This window comes from Dromiciops gliroides, chromosome 3 (genome assembly GCF_019393635.1).
Source record: "Dromiciops gliroides isolate mDroGli1 chromosome 3, mDroGli1.pri, whole genome shotgun sequence".
In the NCBI taxonomy this organism is placed as follows: Eukaryota; Metazoa; Chordata; class Mammalia; order Microbiotheria; family Microbiotheriidae; genus Dromiciops; species Dromiciops gliroides.
In genome coordinates, this window is record NC_057863.1 from 598,219,291 (window position 1) to 598,238,261 (window position 18,971).

Here is an 18,971-nt window from a genome sequence, read left to right on the forward strand (position 1 = left end):
GTTCCCTTCTAGCTAGAAGTCTATGATTTTATGAATATTTCATCTTAATATCAAATTAGATACATAATATTTGTGAAGCACTTAGCACAGTGCCTAGCACTTAGTAGCCACTTAATAAATGCCTAGTCCTTCCCCTTCCCTAATAGCAACAGCTCTTATGTCTAAAGGACACTGAGTTTGAAAAAGTGATTTCTTTACATAAGCCTCATGAGAGAGATAAGGCAAGCATTATTATCCCTATTTTAGAGGTTAGAAAACTGAGGCCCAGTTGGGGTCACAGAGACCTTAAGAAGAGGAGACGGGATTCAAACCTAGGTGCTCCAAATCCAAAGACAGGATTCTTTCCCATGTTGTTGTTTTTTGTTGTTCAGTCATTTTCAGTCAGGCCTGACCCTCCATGACCCCATTTGGAGTTTTCTTGGCAAAGATACTGGAATAGTTTGCCATTTCCTTTTTTAGCTCATCTTACAGATGAGGAAACTGAGGCAAACAGGGTGAAGTAACCTGCCCAGGGTCACACAGATAGTAAGTGTCTGGGCTAGATTGGAACTTAGGAAGCGTCTTCCTGACTTCAGGCCCGGCTCTCTATCTATTGCATCACCTAGTCTTTCCATGACTATACCAACAACTTCTATAACATGGATATTAATTTGAGAAAGAGGGAACAAATGTGTCCCATTTAGGGGCATAGTTTCGAAAAATGGAAGAAGAACCCAAGACCTGTTGGTATCCTGCAGCATATGAAATTGATTTTTTTCCCTTTAAAAAAACATGGGATTTGGAGGGCCTTAAGGTAAAATTTTTTTATCAAAACTCACTTTTCCATTGATTCTCATTATAAAATTAATTTATCCACCCCCCACCCATCCATTCATCCATCCACCCACCCATCCATTCATCCATCCAACGAATATTTGTTGCACAATCTGTTATGTGCAGAACCCCGTGGGTGGCATTTTGAAGGACACAGAGACAAATAAGACATGATCCCTGTCCTTAAGAGATATATTGTATAGCAGGGCAAGAAGACATGGCCATAAATAACACTAATACAAATTAGAATACAATATGTCCATGAAAGATGTTTAAAAAAGAATTTTGAGAAATCTGTGACAGGAAAAATCATTGCCAACAGGAGGAATCAGACAAGGCCTTCTGGAGGTGGGATGGGTTGAGCTGGGCCTTAAAGCAGCATCTGAGCAAGGCCAGGAAGAATAGCAGGACATCTCCAGACAGAAAAAGCATTGGAAAGCTTGGAGCATGCTTGCAGAGGTGGGAAAGCATGGGACATGTTCTAAGGATGACAGAGATTGTCTTTGACTTAAGCATCCCTTCCATATGATGATCTGTTGAAGGAATGATTCACCTGGAGGGGAGAAGGTTGGGGATGAGGGGTGGGACATTATTGAGGTTTTTAAGTTAACCATGTGGAACAGGAGGAAATCAAGCCGGAAAGGTAGGCTGGAGTCAGTCTTTAGAGGCTAGAAAGGATCTTGAAGGCCAGATTAAGGAGTCTAGACTTTATTTGGTAGGCAGTCTAGGGCTGTGAATCAAATGAGATAATAGATATAAAATACTTTGCAAGCCTTTAGAATACCAGCTATTCAGCAGGGAAGTAACAGGGTCAGAATTATGCATTCAGCACAATAAACTGGGGCTATGTAGACTTCTGGGAGAGGTGAACTCAAAGCCAGAGATCATCGATAAGCTTTAAGATCAGCAAAACACCTTTCATACCTTATTTCATTCACATGTCACCACTGCCCCGAGAGATGGAGACTATTATTGTCCCCATTTTCAGATGAGAAAACTGAGTCCCAAGACCCAAAGAGACTTGGTCACCCAGCTAGAAAGTCTTTGAGGCAGGATCCAAACCTAGGTCTTCCTGCCTTCATATTCCAGGGCCCTATTCCCGGGCCACCAGTGACTCCTAGTCAACACGACTAGGCTCACACCCAGGACTGTTTTAAAACTGTACACCCCCACCCACCACCCACCCAGCCCTATATTAAGGAAAAACACCACCTTGTCCCACTGAGCCACTGTCCACGTGATGCAGATGCCACCTGTGCACATGGCCTCGACCTCCGGGGCCCTGCCTGGCTATTATGGGGAACAGTGACCTGGCTTGTTCTCTGAACTGCCTGGCACTGAGCTGTTTAGAGATCAGGAACATTTTAAGGTGGGACCCTTCTTCCTCCACATTTGGCAGAGCTCTGCATAAGACGTCCATTATGTACGGGACTCAGGACAGCAAACCTGTGAGGTTAACCTAAAATTAGTGTGAAATGTGCCACGGGAACACTGAAGGATGGGAAGGCAGGATGCCTCCAGCCCACGAGCTGGGATGGGGGTGGGGGCATGGAAGCCGGCCCGGAGGGGCGGAGAGGGCAGTTCTGGGGGAACATCTGCCTGCCTCCAGTCTCCTTGGCCCACACCTTGTGACCCAGCGTCACTGGCTTGGCTGGGAGACAGTCGGCCGTAATGCCTGTGTTTAGTCCATCACTGTGGGACAGAGGCCTCTGGGTCTTTCAAACTTAGCTCCTTTGGAGCTCAAAAAAGTTTCAAGAAGAAATCCACCATGAGGGGCAGCTAGGTGGCCCAGTGGATAAAGCACCAGCCCTGGATTCAGGAGGACCTGAGTTCAAATTCGACCTTAGACACTTGACACTTACCAGCTGTGTGACCCTGGGCAAGTCACTTAACCCTCATTGTCCCGCAAAACAAAACAAACAAAACAAAAAATCCACCCTGTGAGTGATTTTGTCTCAATTCCTAGAATCCTAACATCACAGAGCAGGGAGACATCTGCAGCAATGTCAAATTCACATCAGAACAGGCTGCATTTTTACTTAGAAAAGGAACAAATTAACATCCTCAAAGTTTTACTGTATTTTTATTTATTTTGTTAAATATCTCCCAATTAACATTTTAATCTATTTGGTCTGGGAGTGTCACAGGTGGCAGGTGGCCAGCTGGCCGAGTGTTTGCCAGTGTGTCTTATTGGATATCAAGTCCAACCTGTGTGAACACAGGTTATATCCTCCACAGTAGGCCTTATGGTTTTCTTTAATTTAAATTGTTTTAACTTAGGAAATGAAACATAGTAGAATAGAATAATAAAAGAGTAGAATAAATACATATTGACATATTTATTTATGATAAAATGGTAGAATAAATAAATAGAATGGTAGAATAAATAAATATTTGTTTATATATGTTTATGATAAAATAGTGTGATAAATAAATAGAATAGTCTAATAAATATTCATATTTGTTTATGATAAAATAGTATAATAACTAAATGCAATAGTTAAATAAACACGATAAAATAGTATAATTAAAAAGATGATTGCACATGAAACTACAAATCTGTTAGGTACAACTTGATATTTTAAAAAAATATATAATAAAGTTATTGTGTAAATTTCTTTCTTTTTCTCCACCTACCCCTTCCCTAGAGATAACTACTATTAGACACAAATAGGTGTGTATGTATATATGTATATGTAAGCATATGTATGTATGTTTATACGTATATATATATACATACATACATATATACATATATATATATAAATAAATGTAAACTTATTCTATACATACTTCTACTTATCAGTTCTTTATAAGGAGTTGACCATCCTCTACTGAGAGACCTCCAGGGACAGAAAGTCAAGGGATGTGGCCAGGCCCACTTTGGGACTTCTCTCATGGGCCTAGAGTCAGGGAGACCTGAATCCAAACACTTACTAGCTGTGTGACCCTGGGCAAGTCACTTCATCCTGTTTGCTTCAGTTTCCTCGTATGTAAAAAAATGAGCTGGAGAAGGAAATGGTAAACCACTCCAGGATCTTTGCCAAGAAAACTCCAAAATGGGGTCCAGAGAAGTTGAACTCGACTGAAACGAGTGAACAACAAAACATGGGTAGGATGCTTGTCCTTACCTTGAATTGAAATCTGCCTCTCTGGGACTTCTGGAATGTTGGGAGAAATCCTGGCTCTGCCATTCACTGCCTGTGTGATTTTGTTTAAGTTGTTCACCATTTTGGACCTCAGTTTCCCTCTCTGTTAAAATCAGGATTGGGAGGCCCCTGAGGTTCTTTCCAAACCTCTATCTAAGATTCTGTGCTAGAGGATGATAGATGAGAAAGTACTCTGAGTCCTGCCAGGAGAGGAAACGATAAAAATCCAAAGCATTGCTGTTTGAAATGATTATTTATTCCGGACAGGAAGAGGTTGATAGGGGACTTAATAATTTCAACCCTGCAGAGGATGGTGACCAATTGTTCTCCAGTGAGGAAAGACCAGAGGAAGTATGGATGCATTGGAACAGGAAGAAGTTAAATTAAAAATAATATCTTGAGAGTTTGTAGAAAGCTTTGACAGCTAAATCCATAGTCAGTTCAATTTGACAAACATTTATTAAGTACGAGGCAAAGAAGTATCCAGTGGTAGGGAGAGAGAGCTGACCTAGGGACCAGGAAGACCTGGGGTCAAGTTCAGTCTCTGACCCATACCAGCTGTGTGATCTGGGCAAGACCATCACTTAACTTCTCGGGGCAGCTCTCCCTGACTATCAATTGCAGAACAGTTGCCAAACTGCCTTGGAAAAGGGAGTTTCTTCATGAGAATTTCCCTATAATCAATGAAATCACAGATTCATTTAAAAATTAAAGAAAAAACCAATGTGTTGAGTATTGTGCTGAGGATAAAGAGACAAGGAAGGAAGGAAGGAAGGAAGGAAGGAAGGAAGGAAGGAAGGAAGGAAGGAAGGAAGGAAGGAAGGAAGGAAGGAAGGAAAGAAGGAAAGAAGGAAAGACGGAAAGAGGGAGGGAGGGAAGGAGGGAGAGAGGGAGAAAAGAAGGAAGGAGGGAGGGAGGGGGAAATGGGAGGAGGAAGGGAGGAGGGTGGGATAAGGGAGGGGGGGGATGAAAGGAAGGAAAGAAGGAAAGGAAAGAAAGAGGAAAAAAGACATAGTCCTTATCCCTCTCTCAATGAGTTTACATTTAATGGGGGGTTGGAGGACAATATGTACCCAGAGAAGTGACTACAAAATGGACACAACATTTTTGGGAAAGGTAGAGGATGGAACAGATAAAGCAAGGCAGGTCTTAAATGCCAGGCAAGAGTAGCTAAGTGGTACAGTGCTGGGCCTGGAGTCAGGAAGACCTGAGCTCAAATCTGACCTAACTGTGTGACTTTGGGCAAGTCACTTAATCTCGGTTTGCCTCAATTTCCTTATCTGTAAAGTAGGGATAATCATAATCATATCTTACAGGGTGGTTGTGAGGATCAAATGAGATAATGATCATAAAGTTCTTACCACAGTGCCCAGCACATAGTAGGTGCTATATAAATGTTAGCTATTATTGAGACAACAGGATGATACTGAGAGCTTTTGAGCCGGGAAGGGGTGTGGACCTTGGATTCTGAGCTAGAAGAGATCTAAGAGGATATCTGTTCCAATCCTCCTGTTTTACAGAAAAGGAAACATTTCCAGAGAGGGATAACAGTGCAAATCCTAAAACCAGAGTGTTAACAGCTTGCTTGACTCAGACAATAAAACCTGAATCCAAAAATTCCACCTAGAGCAATTGAACTCAGTGGCCTCTAATGTCCGTTTTGGCTTGAAGATTCTATGATGCTGAGTCCTCAGTGAAGGATTCTGGGAGGAAGAAGGCCTCAGCAGAGGCAGTAAGCTTCCAAGAGTCAGGAGACCTGGGTTCAAGTTTGGATGTGTGTGACTCTGGATCAGTTCCTTCTCTGCATGTTGTAGCAGATAGAGTTACTCCTAGCTGTATGACCTTGGGCAAATCATTTTACTTCTCTTGGCATCTGATAAATGACCAGCAGATACTGAAGTTCCTGGGGGAGGTGGGCCTTCACTCACACAGGAGCAGGCCTCATAAAGGGGGAGGCAGCCTCCTGTCTTGGAATGAACACTATCCTGGAAATCAGGAAGCCTGGGTTCAATTCATGGCCCTTTTACTTATTAGTCATATGACCTTTGACAAGCTACTGTTCCTTGGTGGGCCTCAGTTTCCTCAAGGTCTAAAATCTTATTGTTTTTTCTTATTCAGTTGTGTCTGACTCTTTGTGACCATACTTGAGGTTTTCTTGGCAGAGATCCTGGCGTACTTTGCCATTTCCTTCTCTAGCTCATTTTACAGCTGGGGAAACCAAGGCAAACAGTGTTAAGTGACATACCCAGGGTCATACAGTTAGAAAGTGTCTGAAGCCTGAGTTGAACTCGGGAAGATGAGCCTTCCTGTTTCCAGGTCCAGTGCTCTATCTGCTCTACCATCTAGCTACCCACTAAAATTTTATATGCTTATTCAGATGTTACTCCCTAAAAATTAAATCACCTCTAGACCTGGTTCTCATGTTATAAATGACCTCTTTTTTGTATATCAGAGCGTCCCAAAAGTTTTAATATCATTTTAAGCTTTAATAGTTTATTAATAAACTCGATAACTAAATAACACAAAATAATGAATAAAAAATAAACCTGATAGTTAATAATTAATAAGCTTAAGTGCTTATTAATAAGCTATTAATGCTTAAAACTGCAATAAGACTTTTAAGATATCCTGGGTATTGTATATATGCTTATATGTGTACACGTTGCTTCCCCCAATAGCACGTGAGTGCTCTGAGGGCAAGGACTGTTTCATCTCCAACCTCATCTCCCTAGTGCCTGGTCCCAGGCCTGGTGTTTAATGAAATGTTTGCTGATTGGTTGATCGATCGCAAGGTCTGTTCAATGAGGGCAAAGATGGGCCAGATGTCATGTGCACACTGCCTGGAATTTGACTGTCTGACACCTCCTCTGTGAGATCAGAAGCCTGGGACACCATGGGTGGGCCTGGGAGGCAGAGCTGCAGCCAGGCCCTGGATAGAGGAAATATCCTTCGGAGCTTTCATCACTGCAGGAGCCGCTGATGGGTGGACTGCCCTGGGAGATTGGGTGGGGGTGTGTGGCAAGGAGTAATAAGAATAGAACATCCCCTAACAGGGCTAATATAAGTGATGTTTGACTCTATAAGACTTCTCTCTGCCCCACCATCCATTTAATATTACACTAGAAACTTACTGTATAGTATTTTAATACTTTCTCTTTCAGCCCTTGATATTGCAATCCCAGGGTTCATTTATTTATTATTTTTTTGATTTGGGGGTTTTGGGTTTTTTTGCGGGGCAATGGGGGTTAAGTGACTTGCCCAGGGTCACACAGCTAGTAAGTGTCAAGTGTCTGAGGCCAGATTTGAACTCAGGTCCTCCTGAATGCAGGGCCAGTGCTCCATCCACTGCGCCACCTAGCTGCCCCTTACACCAGAAACTTACAAAGTGCTTTATACGTCTGCATACACACACACACACACACACACACACACACTTTCACATAGGTATATTATGCTAATCTCATCCCAGCCCCACAAATGACCCTTTAAAGTTGTTGCTAAATGTCTTGTTTTGATTTTACAGATGAGCAAATTTCCTCTCAGAGAAGTTAAGTGACTTGCCCAGGGTCACACAGCTAGTAAGTGTCAGATATGAATTTGAACCCACATCTTTCCTGACTCTAAATTGGATGCTCTTTCACCTGCGGTATGATGATTAGTAGCAATGAGGTAACACTTTGTAGAGCTTTAAGATTTTCAAAGTGCTTTACATATGTTAATTCACTTGGTCTTTACAATTACCCTGGGAGGTAGGTGTCATTATCATTCCCACTTTATAGATGAGGAAACTGAGGCTGGAGAAGGTAAAATGACTTGGCCAGAGTCTCACAGCCAGGGCACATCTGAGTCAGGATTCAAACTCAGGTCTTCCTGACTCCTGGTCCAGTGCTCTACCCATTACACCACTGAGCTGAGTGAGAAGGCTGCTGGTTCCTGAGTGTCTTGGTAGTTGGTAACGAGAAAGTTTGGTGTGGGGGAAAGTAGGGATGTGATGGAATGCTTGGTGACACAGCAGACACTCAGGAAAGAGTAAGGGGTAGGCAGAGGAGGAGGCTGGAAGGGCATGAGGAAGTGGCACCAGTTGGTCTTGGGTCTCTTGTGTTCTTATTGTGGGGTGTGTGTGTGTGTGTGTGTGTGTGTGTGTGTGTGTGTGTGTGTGTGTAAGGGCAATGACTTCATGGAACTGTGCTCAGACTGGGTCATGCCTCTCTTTGGCACTGAGCCCACATGTGCATGGTATACCTGGGAGAGGGGAGGACAATGATGGAACAGCAACACCAGATCCAGTCTAGAACTTCCTGCCTGAAACACACCAGCTGCTGACCTTGTTCTTGCCGCTGGGGCTTTAGCGATGGCCTTGGGCAGCTAGAACTTGGCCAGCCCAACAGAGGGATTTCTGCCAGCAGCACATCCTGTCCCGTCTCCAGAGAGGACCGGGGCAGGGAATCGTGGTCTCTCTCACTTAGCCTCCATTCATCCTGGGTTGTCAGAGGACAGTTGGACTGTGTGTGTGTGTGTGTGTGTGTGTGTGTGTGTGTGTGTGTGTGTGTGTGCATGCGTGCGTGTGTGCATGTGTGTGTATATCTGTCTATGTGTGCGTAGCAGGAGGTGACACATTAGCACGATGGGAAGGGTCTGGCTGGAGATTCCCACAGAGCATTTTGTACCCCCACGCCTTTGGGGGACCAAGAGGTAGGCCAGTATTTGCAAAGGGTTGGGAGAGGTGAGGAGACAGAGAGGGAGCATGTCTGCCTTCTGCCGACATACTCAAACAGATGCCCATTCCCTCATGCTGGTTATGGCTCTGATAGCATCACAACATTCCTCAGTCTTCCTTCTAATGGGTACAGAGGCTAAGCCAGGGAAGAAGAAGGAAGCCTGCGGGTACCAGCCATCTACTTCTCTCTCAAAGACCCGCCGAGCTGCCAACCACAGAATGGGGGAGATGCAAAGCCAGCATCTTGTTCTCAGGCACGCTCCTCTTCCCAGGCTGGGGCAGCCAGGGTTGGTCAGACCCCACGGGGCAGCCAGGTGGCCAACAGCCTGGCTGAGGGGACGGGAGGGGAAGCAGCACAGATGACAGACAGGCTGAGCCTGCAAGAATCTCAGGGGCAGGCCTGCTCTCCTGGCCCTCAACAATTCATATTAGCTAGGAGTGACTAAGTTATTAAGTGCCTCCTGAGAGCAAGGCCCCACACTGAGCAGCAGGAATACAAAGACAGACTGACCCAGAATCCAGCAGCATAGGATAATGGAAGGAGCAAGGGGTCCATAGTCAGAAAACTGGGATTCAAAACCTGTGTGACTTTGGGTAAGTTGCTTAACCTCTCTGGGACTCAGCTGTCAGTTTTCTCTTCTGCAAAATGATGTCTTTGGCTTGGATGACCTACGGGGTCCCTTCTAGCTCTTATGATCCTGAGTGTTCAGTCTAGTGGGGAGGGGTCTCTGCTGCTTAGAATCTCTTGTTTCCACGGGGCAGCTAGGTGGTACAGTGGATAAAGCACTGGCCCTGGATTCAGGAGGAACTGAGTTGAAATCTGGCCTCAGACACTTGACATGTACTAGCTGTGTGACCCTGGGCAAGTCATTGCCCCACCAATAAAAAAGACAAACAAAAAATTTTTTAAAAGGGGAGAATCTCTTGTTTCCTTCCAAACTCTGCCCAAGTGACACCTCCTCCTTGAAGCCCCACCCTGATTCTTCCCTGGTGGCTAGCACCCTCCCCACCCTGTACATTTTGAGGGGGCTCATCTGGTATATATTTTACATGTGTTTCCTCATATGCCTGTTGTCTTTATCAATGGAGTGGAGACTCCCTGAGGTAGGGGCTGCTTTTTTGCTTTGTTCCTCTCTGATCCCCTTTCTGTGGGTTCTTCAGAAAGGCAGCACAATAGAGCAGACAGTGCTGGACTTGGCTTGTGGTCAGGAAGACTGGGGTCTGAAACTAGCTGTGTGAACCTAGACAAGTCTCCTCATCTGCAAATGGGGATAATAATACCTGTAGTCCCTAGAACATAGGGTATAGAGTGATTATGAGGCTCCAGTGAGATTACTCTAACATCACGCAAACATGCATACACTATGCATACATACATGCATATACACATATGTGTATATATGAAAGAATACCTCTTGTTGTAAGGGCAGGATGACTTTGACCTAAAACTAGGGCAGGGCACCTGGGGCTTTTCCCCAGGACACCAAAATTTAGAGGGCTATAACACTTGCACTTCTTCAGCAGCATAGAAACAGGGGAAGTTAACTTTAATTTCTTAAAAGTGTACACACACATATAGTGAGACAATCTAGCCTTACGTACTAGGGGACTGGGTTATAGTGTTTTTGTTTTTGTTTTTGTTTTTGTTTTTGTTTTTGTTTTTGTTTTTGTTTTTGTTTTTGAGACATGGTCTCCTCATCTCATCTAGGCTGGAAGCAAAGTGACCACTCACAGTTTTGGCACTTAAATACACAGAAGTTTTGGCCTGCTCCATTCCTGATTCATCATTCTCTGGTCAGCCTGGTGGTCCTCTGCCCCAGATGGCTTCCCAAATAATGTTAGCCCTACTGCAGCTTGGAACTCCTGAACTCTTGTGATCCACAGGATGGGAGGGCCATACCACTTAATCTCATTCCTCTTTCCTATCACAACCCTTTAAATATTTGAAGATAGCTGTCATGCCCCCCCCCCCCAATCTTCTCTAATTGCATCCAGATGGATTCTCAGAGAGGGGAATACCCAGTCCCCTTCCCTAACCTAGTTGCTCTTCCAGGCCCAGATTCTAGCTTGGAGATATTGTCCCCTAAAAAGTTGTGTCCAGATTGGTCTACAACATTCTAGATGGGGTCTGAGAGGGTGGGAGGATTACTTCCCTCATTCTGGATGCTAAGCTTATGTTCCATGGCTGAGTGATCACATTAGCTATTTGGGCAGCAAATGCACTGCTGCTGACTCCTGTTGGGTTTATGGAGAGGCAAGCTCTCCAGAGATTTGTCCCACAGACTGTTCTCTAGACGTATGTCCCCCATCCTATATGTTCAGCTGACTTTTAAAGAAAAACCCAGGTGTATATCTTTACATATGTCCCTATTAAGTTTTATCTTAGGAGATTTTGCCCATCATTCTAGCCTGTCAGGGCAGTTAGGTGATGCAGTAGATGGAGTGCTGGGCCTGGACTCAAGAAAACCTGAGTTCAAATTTGGTCTCAGACACTTACCAACTTTGTGACCTGGGGCAAGTCACTTAACCCTCTTTTGTTTGTTTGTTTGTTTGTTTGTTTGTTTGTTTTTTTGTTTGTTTTGGGGTTTTTTTTGCAGGGCAATGGGGGTTAAGTGACTTGCCCAGGGTCATACAGCTAGTAAGTATCAAGTGTCTGAGGCTGGATTTGAACTCAGGTCCTCCTGAATCCAGGACCGGTGCTTTATCCACTGCGCCACCTAGCTGCCCCCCACTTAACCCTCTTTGCCTCAGTTTCTTCATTTGTAAAAATGCACTAGAGAGGGAAATGGCAAACCACTCCAGTGTCTTTGCCAAGAAAACTCCAAAACGGGTCACGAAGAGCCAGACACTACTGAAAATGACTAAATATCAACAAATCTAACCTGTCAGGATTGTTTGAGTTCCTAATTCTAGCATATTAGTCATCCCTTCCATCTTCAAGACAACCATAAATTTGAAAAGCCCTCCATCCAAGTCACATTATAAGATGTTGATTAGAACAGGACCAAGGACAGATCCTTGTGTCACTCTACCAAAGACAGCCACTCCTCCCCCATCCTCCCTGCCTCAACCCATTTTCCACCAAAATGTTTGGTCATTCAGCCAATTCTGAATCTACCTATTTGTACTATAACTCTTTCCATATCTGTCCTGGATTAATTGAGACACTGTGTCATCTTGCTTGCCCTCTTTTTTTCCTTTGCAGGACAATGGGGTTAAGTGACTTACCCAGGGTCACACAGCTAGTAAGTGTCAAGTGTCTGAGGCTGTATTTGAACTCAGGTCTTCCTGAATCCAGGGCTGGTGCTTTATCCACTACACCACCTAGCTGCTCCTTGCTTACCCTCTTTTGAACAAGCTCCAGCTTGCCTCTGTCCTTGATATAGGGTATCTAAACCCAAAAATAATACTCAGATTCATAATACTGCAAAATACCGTGGGGTTATCCCCCCTGAAAAATGAACACTATACCTAGACCTGAAAATAGGGCAAGGCACCTGGGGCTTTGCCCCCAGGACACCAAAATTTAGAGGGCACTGATAATACTTGTACTTCTTTGGCAACAGAGAAACAAGAGAGAATAATTCAAGTTACTATTGAAAGATGCTGCCCTGGAAAGTTCTTCTGAGGCCATTTAGCCCAGCGCCCCACCCCCACCCCCATTTTACATTTAAGAAAACAAGCCCAGAAGGGTTAAGTGACCTGCCCCATATCACACAGGGAGAACAGTGTCAGTAGCAGGGCTAGAAATCAAATCTACATTAAGTGCTGGCTCTGCTTTATAACACATCAGTTCTAAAGCCACTTAACTAATCCATTGTCTAGTCCATATTTTTCCATCTTGTGCATGAGAATACTCTGTCAAGTTCCTAGCCCAAAATCTAGGTAAACTATATATCTGCATTCCCCTCATTTATCATTCTAGAACAATGCCCCACAAAAGGAAATAAGGTTATTCTGATATGGCCTGATGTTGATGAAGCCATGCTTGCTCTTGGTAATTACTGTTTCCTTCTCTAAATGTTTACTGACCACCCTTTTAATAATACACCGTTGAATTTTATGAGGAGTCAACGTCAAACTCATTGGCTTTGAATTTTCTGATTTTACTCTCTGTTTTGTTTTGTTTTTTTAAACTGGAACAAGAGCTGTCATTCTTAGGTCCTCCAGCATCTCCCTTACTCTCCACCCTCATTCAAAGATCATGATAGTGGGATGTTCCCAAAGTTTTAGTCCATTAGATCAAATAACTCTATAACTTTGAGGATGCCCTGAATCTATATAATGAAAGCAAAGCAGTTTAGTGAGAGAAGGCATGAGTATTTGGGGGAATCAGGAAAGGCTCTATGCATAAAGTGGCAGTTGAGGAGCTAGAACATTCCAGATATGAAAGACTGCCAACACAAAGGTACAGAGATGGGAAATGGAGTATTATGTGTGTAGAACTGCAGGTATGTTGGTGTGGCTGAATCGTACAGTGCCTGAAGGGCAGTTAAGGGTAAGAAGACTGGAGAGGTTGGAAGGAGCCAGGCTCTGAAGAGCTTTAAATGCCAAATATCAGAGTTTATACTTGCTTCTGGAGGAAACAGGGAGCTAGTGAAGTTTGTTGAGTAAGAGAGTGTCACAGTCAGACCTATACTTTAAGAAAATCATTTTGGTAGCTGAATGGAGGATGGACTGAGTGAGGAAGAACATTTAGAAGGTTGTTACAACAGTCCAAGCAAAAAAGTGACATGGTCCTGAACTAGGATGATGGTTGTGTGAATGGAAAGAAGGGGGGAACATATGTTTCTGGAACTATCTTCATAATTTTATTTTTGAGAGTTACTCATTCCTCCTGGGCTAAATTCTCTCCTGTAGAATTTTAGTTCATGGGATCTGATTAGCTTTTCCTCTGGCCATTTTGAATCTGCCCTTCTCCAATCTAAGGTGGATTTCAGACTGTCTGGATTTCCTTCTATATTATACATCTAAGATGAAGTAGTCACTTCTCCTCAAGGTTCTCATCATGTTCCTTCTTGTTGATTAGAATCAGCCTAGCTGTTCCCCTTGTCACTTCTCCTACCTATTAAAATATGAAATTATAACTATCAAGTCAAATATGCATTAGCTCCTCTGTTGTTGACAGAGAAATAGAAATGCCCCCACTGCCAGTCTCTCACACTTCCATGCCACTCAGGATCTTTTATCCTGAACTCATCTATTAACTCCTTGTGTCCAGGTGGTCTGTAGCCTACTCCCAGGACAGCATCATTTTTGCTTCTCTCATTGAAAAGCTTCCTCCAGAAGCCCAGAGGTGACATTTATTCAAAGTCTCTGTCAAGTCTGCCTTGCTTTCTCCTTAAGGCCCCTCCTATGCACCCCATCCTTCTGGGCTCACCTCTTATTTAATGGTTTCTCTGATTACCCTGTGCACACTACAGAGATCCCTTGCTCTTGTTCTGAGTTTAGCAGCATGATAAAGAGCAAAGGTCAGTGGCTTGGAGTCAGGAGACCCGAATTAAAATCCTGACTCTCCTTACTTAACTTACTTAGCTTTGTGACCCTTGTTAAGTCACACAATATACTAAGTCTCAGTTTCTTCATTTCTAAGACAGGAAAAATAATATTTGGATTCACTGGGTAGTAAAGAAAGTACTTTACACACCTTCAAGTACCATAGAAGTGGAAAGTGATGAGAATTTCAGGATGACAGATGACAAGAGTGATATGAAAGCATGATTGAAGAGTGATCTTCTGAAGCTCTCTCTCTCTCTCTCTCTCTCTCTCACACACACACACACACACACACACACACACACACACAGACATTTAGAAACACACCTCTCTCCCTCCCCCCACTCTTTCTGCCAATTCTTATTACCACTCACCCTGGTCTTCATCACTAGAGCCTCACTATTATATAACAGATAGTTGAGGCACTCCATAAACGTTGGTTGATTTCAGTTCAAAGGAACAAATCCCAAATAGAATTTTGGGCATTAGGGAATAAATGAATGAATAAAAAAAGCATACATTAAGTGTTTATTAAAGACATCTAGGTAGCACAGTGGATAGTGCACTGGGCCTGGAGTCATTTTCCTGGGTTCAAACTTGGCTTCAGATGCTTACTAGCTGTGAGACCCTGGGCAAGTCACATAACCATGCCTCCTCTGAGCCTCAGTTTTAACCTCTCCCAAATGGGAGCAATATGACAACAGTCAATAGTCACCCTGCCTACCTCCTTAAGGCTGTTGTAAGCAGAGTGTTTTCTAGTAGAGTATAAATGGGAGGATGAGGATGAGGATCTCTCTCCCAGGAGGGCTTTGGAAGATCTGCCCCGCCCTGAGGCCCAGCTCTCTTACAAATGATCAAGCTAACAGTAGCCAAGGAAGAGAAGAGCCAGCAGGTATGTGGAGGCAGCCGAGCTGGAGGTTTTAGAAGCACATCCACAGGGGAGCTTACTATCTTATCCACGTCTCTGTGGCTCATGTGAAGAAGCACTGGTGGCCCCTATGAGCTGAAGGAGTCCAGCACACACACACTCTGTCTGTGAAATCCCCATACAAGGGGCTGACTAGGCACTGAGCCCAGTGAGGAGCTCACACGGAGCCATTGCATGACGAAGGACAGCAGCCTCATTCCCACAGAGGCTCCTGATGAAGCCTGAGTGCCCACTGCCCTTAGGGTTCCTGAGGCCTATTGAGGGAGGGGCTCTCCAGGGCATTTTCCTCTTTGAGACAGGATAGTCAAGAGGGAAGATTTGAACTTGGAGTCAGAAGGCCTAGGTTCAAGTCTTGGCTCTTCCACTGACCTGGCTAGGGGGCGTCAGAGTGCATAGAGCACTGATCCTGGATCAGGAAGACTCATCTTCCTGAGTTCGAATCTGGCCTCAGACAATTCCTAGCTGTGTGACCCTGGGCAAGTCACTTCACCCTCTTTAACTCAGTTTCCTCATCTGTAAATATGGACTGGAGAAGGAAATGGCAAAACCTCTCCAGTATCTTTGCTAAGAAAAATCCAAATGGGATCACAAAGACATGACTGAAACAACTGAATAACAAATGGAACTAGGTAGGCCTCAACTCTATCAGTTTCCTTACCTGTAAAATAGAGATAATACTTGTACTATCCACCCCAGGTTGAAATGAGACGGTGACTCGTGGAATATTAGAGCCAGACTGGAGATTAGAGAGCATCTACTCTAGTCCTTTTACTTTTCTTCAGATGAGCAAATTGAGAACCAAAGATATAAAGTGGCTTTGTTCAAGGCCATAGAGATAGTAAGCCGGTGTGGTGTGGTGTATCATAGTATGTTAGAGAGAGGGCTAAACATAGAGTGAAGAAGGGGAATGAAGGGGAAAGGGAATAAGCATTTATTAAGCACCTACTATATCTCAGAGTGAAGAAGGGGAACAAAGGGGAAAGGGAACAAGCATTTATTAAGTACCTACTGTGTCCCAGAGTGAAGAAGGGGAATGAAGGGGAAAGGGAATAAGAATTTATTACTATGTCTCAGAGTAAAGAAGAGGAACAAAGGGGAAAGGGAACAAGCATTTATTAAACACCTACTGTGTCCCAGAGTGAAGAAGGGGAATGATGGGGAAAGGGAATAAGAATTTATTACTATGTCTCAGAGTGAAGAAGAGGAACAAAGGGGAAAGGGAACAAGCATTTATTAAGTACCTACTGTGTCCCAGAGTGAAGAAGGGGAATGAAGGGGAAAGGGAATAAGAATTTATTACTATGTCTCAGAGGAAGAAGAGGAACAAAGGGGAAAGGGAACAAGCATTTATTAAACACCTACTGTGTCCCAGAGTGAAGAAGGGGAATGATGGGGAAAGGGAATAAGAATTTATTACTATGTCTCAGAGTGAAGAAGAGGAACAAAGGGGAAAGGGAACAAGCATTTATTAAGTACCTACTGTGTCCCAGAGTGAAGGAGAACAAAGGGGAAAGGGAACAAGCATTTATTAAACATCTACTGTGTCCTAGGCATTGGAGTAAGTACTTCTACAAATATTAGCTCATTTGATCCTCACAACAACTCTGGGAGGTAGGTGCTATTATTCTCCCCATTTTATATCAGTAGATAGAGGTTAAGTGACTTGCCCCAGGTAACACAATTAGGAAGCCTCTGATGCTGGATTTAAACTCAGCTCTTTATCTGCCTGCCAGCTCTAAGCCAACAGCTGTCTCTACCAAGACTAGGATTCAGATCCAGCCACTAAGGCTTACAAGCTATATGAACATGAACATCATAGCTTCAATTACCCACTTCATAAAATGCAAATGATAGATCTAGAACCTTTCGCACAGCTTAGTATGAGGCTCCAGTGAGACAACAGAAGAGTTTTGCTAACCTTAAGGTACTATATAAATGTCAGCTAGAATTATTGGTCAAAATTTGAACCCAGACCCTCTGACTCCAAGTTCAGCATCTTTTTATTACATTAAGCTAGAGATGTCAATTATTCAGTGTACTCCTGAGTAGCGTGGAACCACATTAGACAGAATAAATACAAATTCAATATAACATAGATAATGTTAATATGTGGTTTTCTATGTCTGCAAACCCCCAGGGATTTTTATGTATGGTTTGGTGGCCCCATTTCTATTCCAGTTTGACACCCCTGCTCTGGGCTGCCTCTTTGTAAATTGCTTTGCAGCAGTAATCACACAGTAATTGTGATATGTTTTATCATGATCACCATCAAGATTGAGCACTGTAGTGTATAGAACGCCTTGGAGTCACCAAGATCTGGGTTCAGGTCCCACCTTTGACACATCCTACTCATGTGAGGCAAGTCCTGGCACCCTCTCAGCATTCTTGGCAACAGTCCAAGAAAAGTTTATTCAACTGAGTCAGAGGAGGGAGATTCTGTACCAGGCATTCTCCACACCAGTGAAATCACCAGTCTAGACCAATGATAAGAGTGATGATGATTCCTCCATTTCACGATCCCCTGTGTGGCAGCATGTGAAGGAGGGCAGGGTGTGCAACTATCCCCTTCAGGGAAGGCCTGTGTTGTAGGCCCACTTATGTGGCTCTATCTGCTCCTCTTCCACATGGGGAAGGGCTATGAGCCAGATCCCAGCCTGGGGCAGAGCCCTGTGAGCCAAGTCAAGGCCAAAGTCAGCACCCTGAGAGCAGTTAAGAGGGACCAACTGGAGAGGAAGCAAATGGTGCTTGCCAGGGGTCACGGGGCTCTGAGTCCAGAGCCAAGGGCTAAGATCCAATCTGGGCAATAGAAACTGATGGCAGAGATCAAACCTGAGCAGAAACCAACAAAGCTTAACCTCCCCCCGCCCAAGGTGCTAGGCTTGTCTGGGAGGGAGACAGGAGGGGGAGCATGCCCAGGGCTTCCACCTGGCTCCAAGGGCTGGGAGCCAGACTGGTGCATCAGATAAGCTGCTAAGCCCGGACTGGCAGACAGGCAGGCAGGCAGGCTTCTCAATCTTGGGAAAGTCTAATATATCAGAAAGAACCATGCCCATGGAAGGGGGACCACCAATCACAAGGGCAATGGAGCCTCAGGGGTGAGAAAGCTCTCAGAAGGCACCTAGTCCAACCTGGACCCAGCCAAGAAGCCCCTCTGTCATGCCAGATGATTGGTCATCCAGGCCACTCCAATTCGGTTCAATTCCCTTGCCATTTATTAAGCACCTACAGTATGCAAACCATTCTGCTAGGCGCTGGCATTCCAGCTTGGGAGAGTTCTCCCTTTAGGAAGCACCTCTGTATCCTGAGCCAAAGCCAGGCCTCTTCCACAGGAGAATCCTGCAAATACTTTAAGGCAGTGACTCCATCTCTCTTAAGCCTTCCCATCTCTGGGCTAATTATCCCCAGGTGCCCCCAGCTGATCTTCACATTGCATGACCTCCAGTCCTTACCTATCCTGGTCACCTTCCCTGGACACTCCTCAGATGGACAACATCCTTCCTAAAGTGTGATGTCCAGAGCAGCACACAATCCCTTGGAAGGGATTCGACCAGGGCAGAGGGTAGTGGCATCACCAGCTACCTTGTTCTGAATGCTGGGATTCTGTTAGTATAGTCTCGGGACCCCACACAGCCTTGTAAACACCAGGCAGGATGGGCCACGGAAGGTGTGTACTCCCCAGGGAAGGCCAAGCACTGGAGGCTGCCACTGACCTCCTGTACCAGGAGGCAACTTGAGGGAGGAGAGGAAGGCCCCTCCAGGGCAATCCCTCTGTACAGTAATGACCTGCCTGGAGTCATGAACCCTCAGCCTGCCCAGAGGTCCCCTGATCATTTGCTAGCAGAAGGATCAACAGAGATACAGACTTATG

General features: G+C 44.5%; 1 protein-coding gene across 1 annotated transcript in view; it reads right to left on the minus strand.

Annotated features, from left to right (window-relative positions):
• HIVEP3 (HIVEP zinc finger 3) overlaps nucleotides 1–18,971 on the minus strand; it is a 502,456-nt gene that overhangs the window by 202,252 nt on the left and 281,233 nt on the right.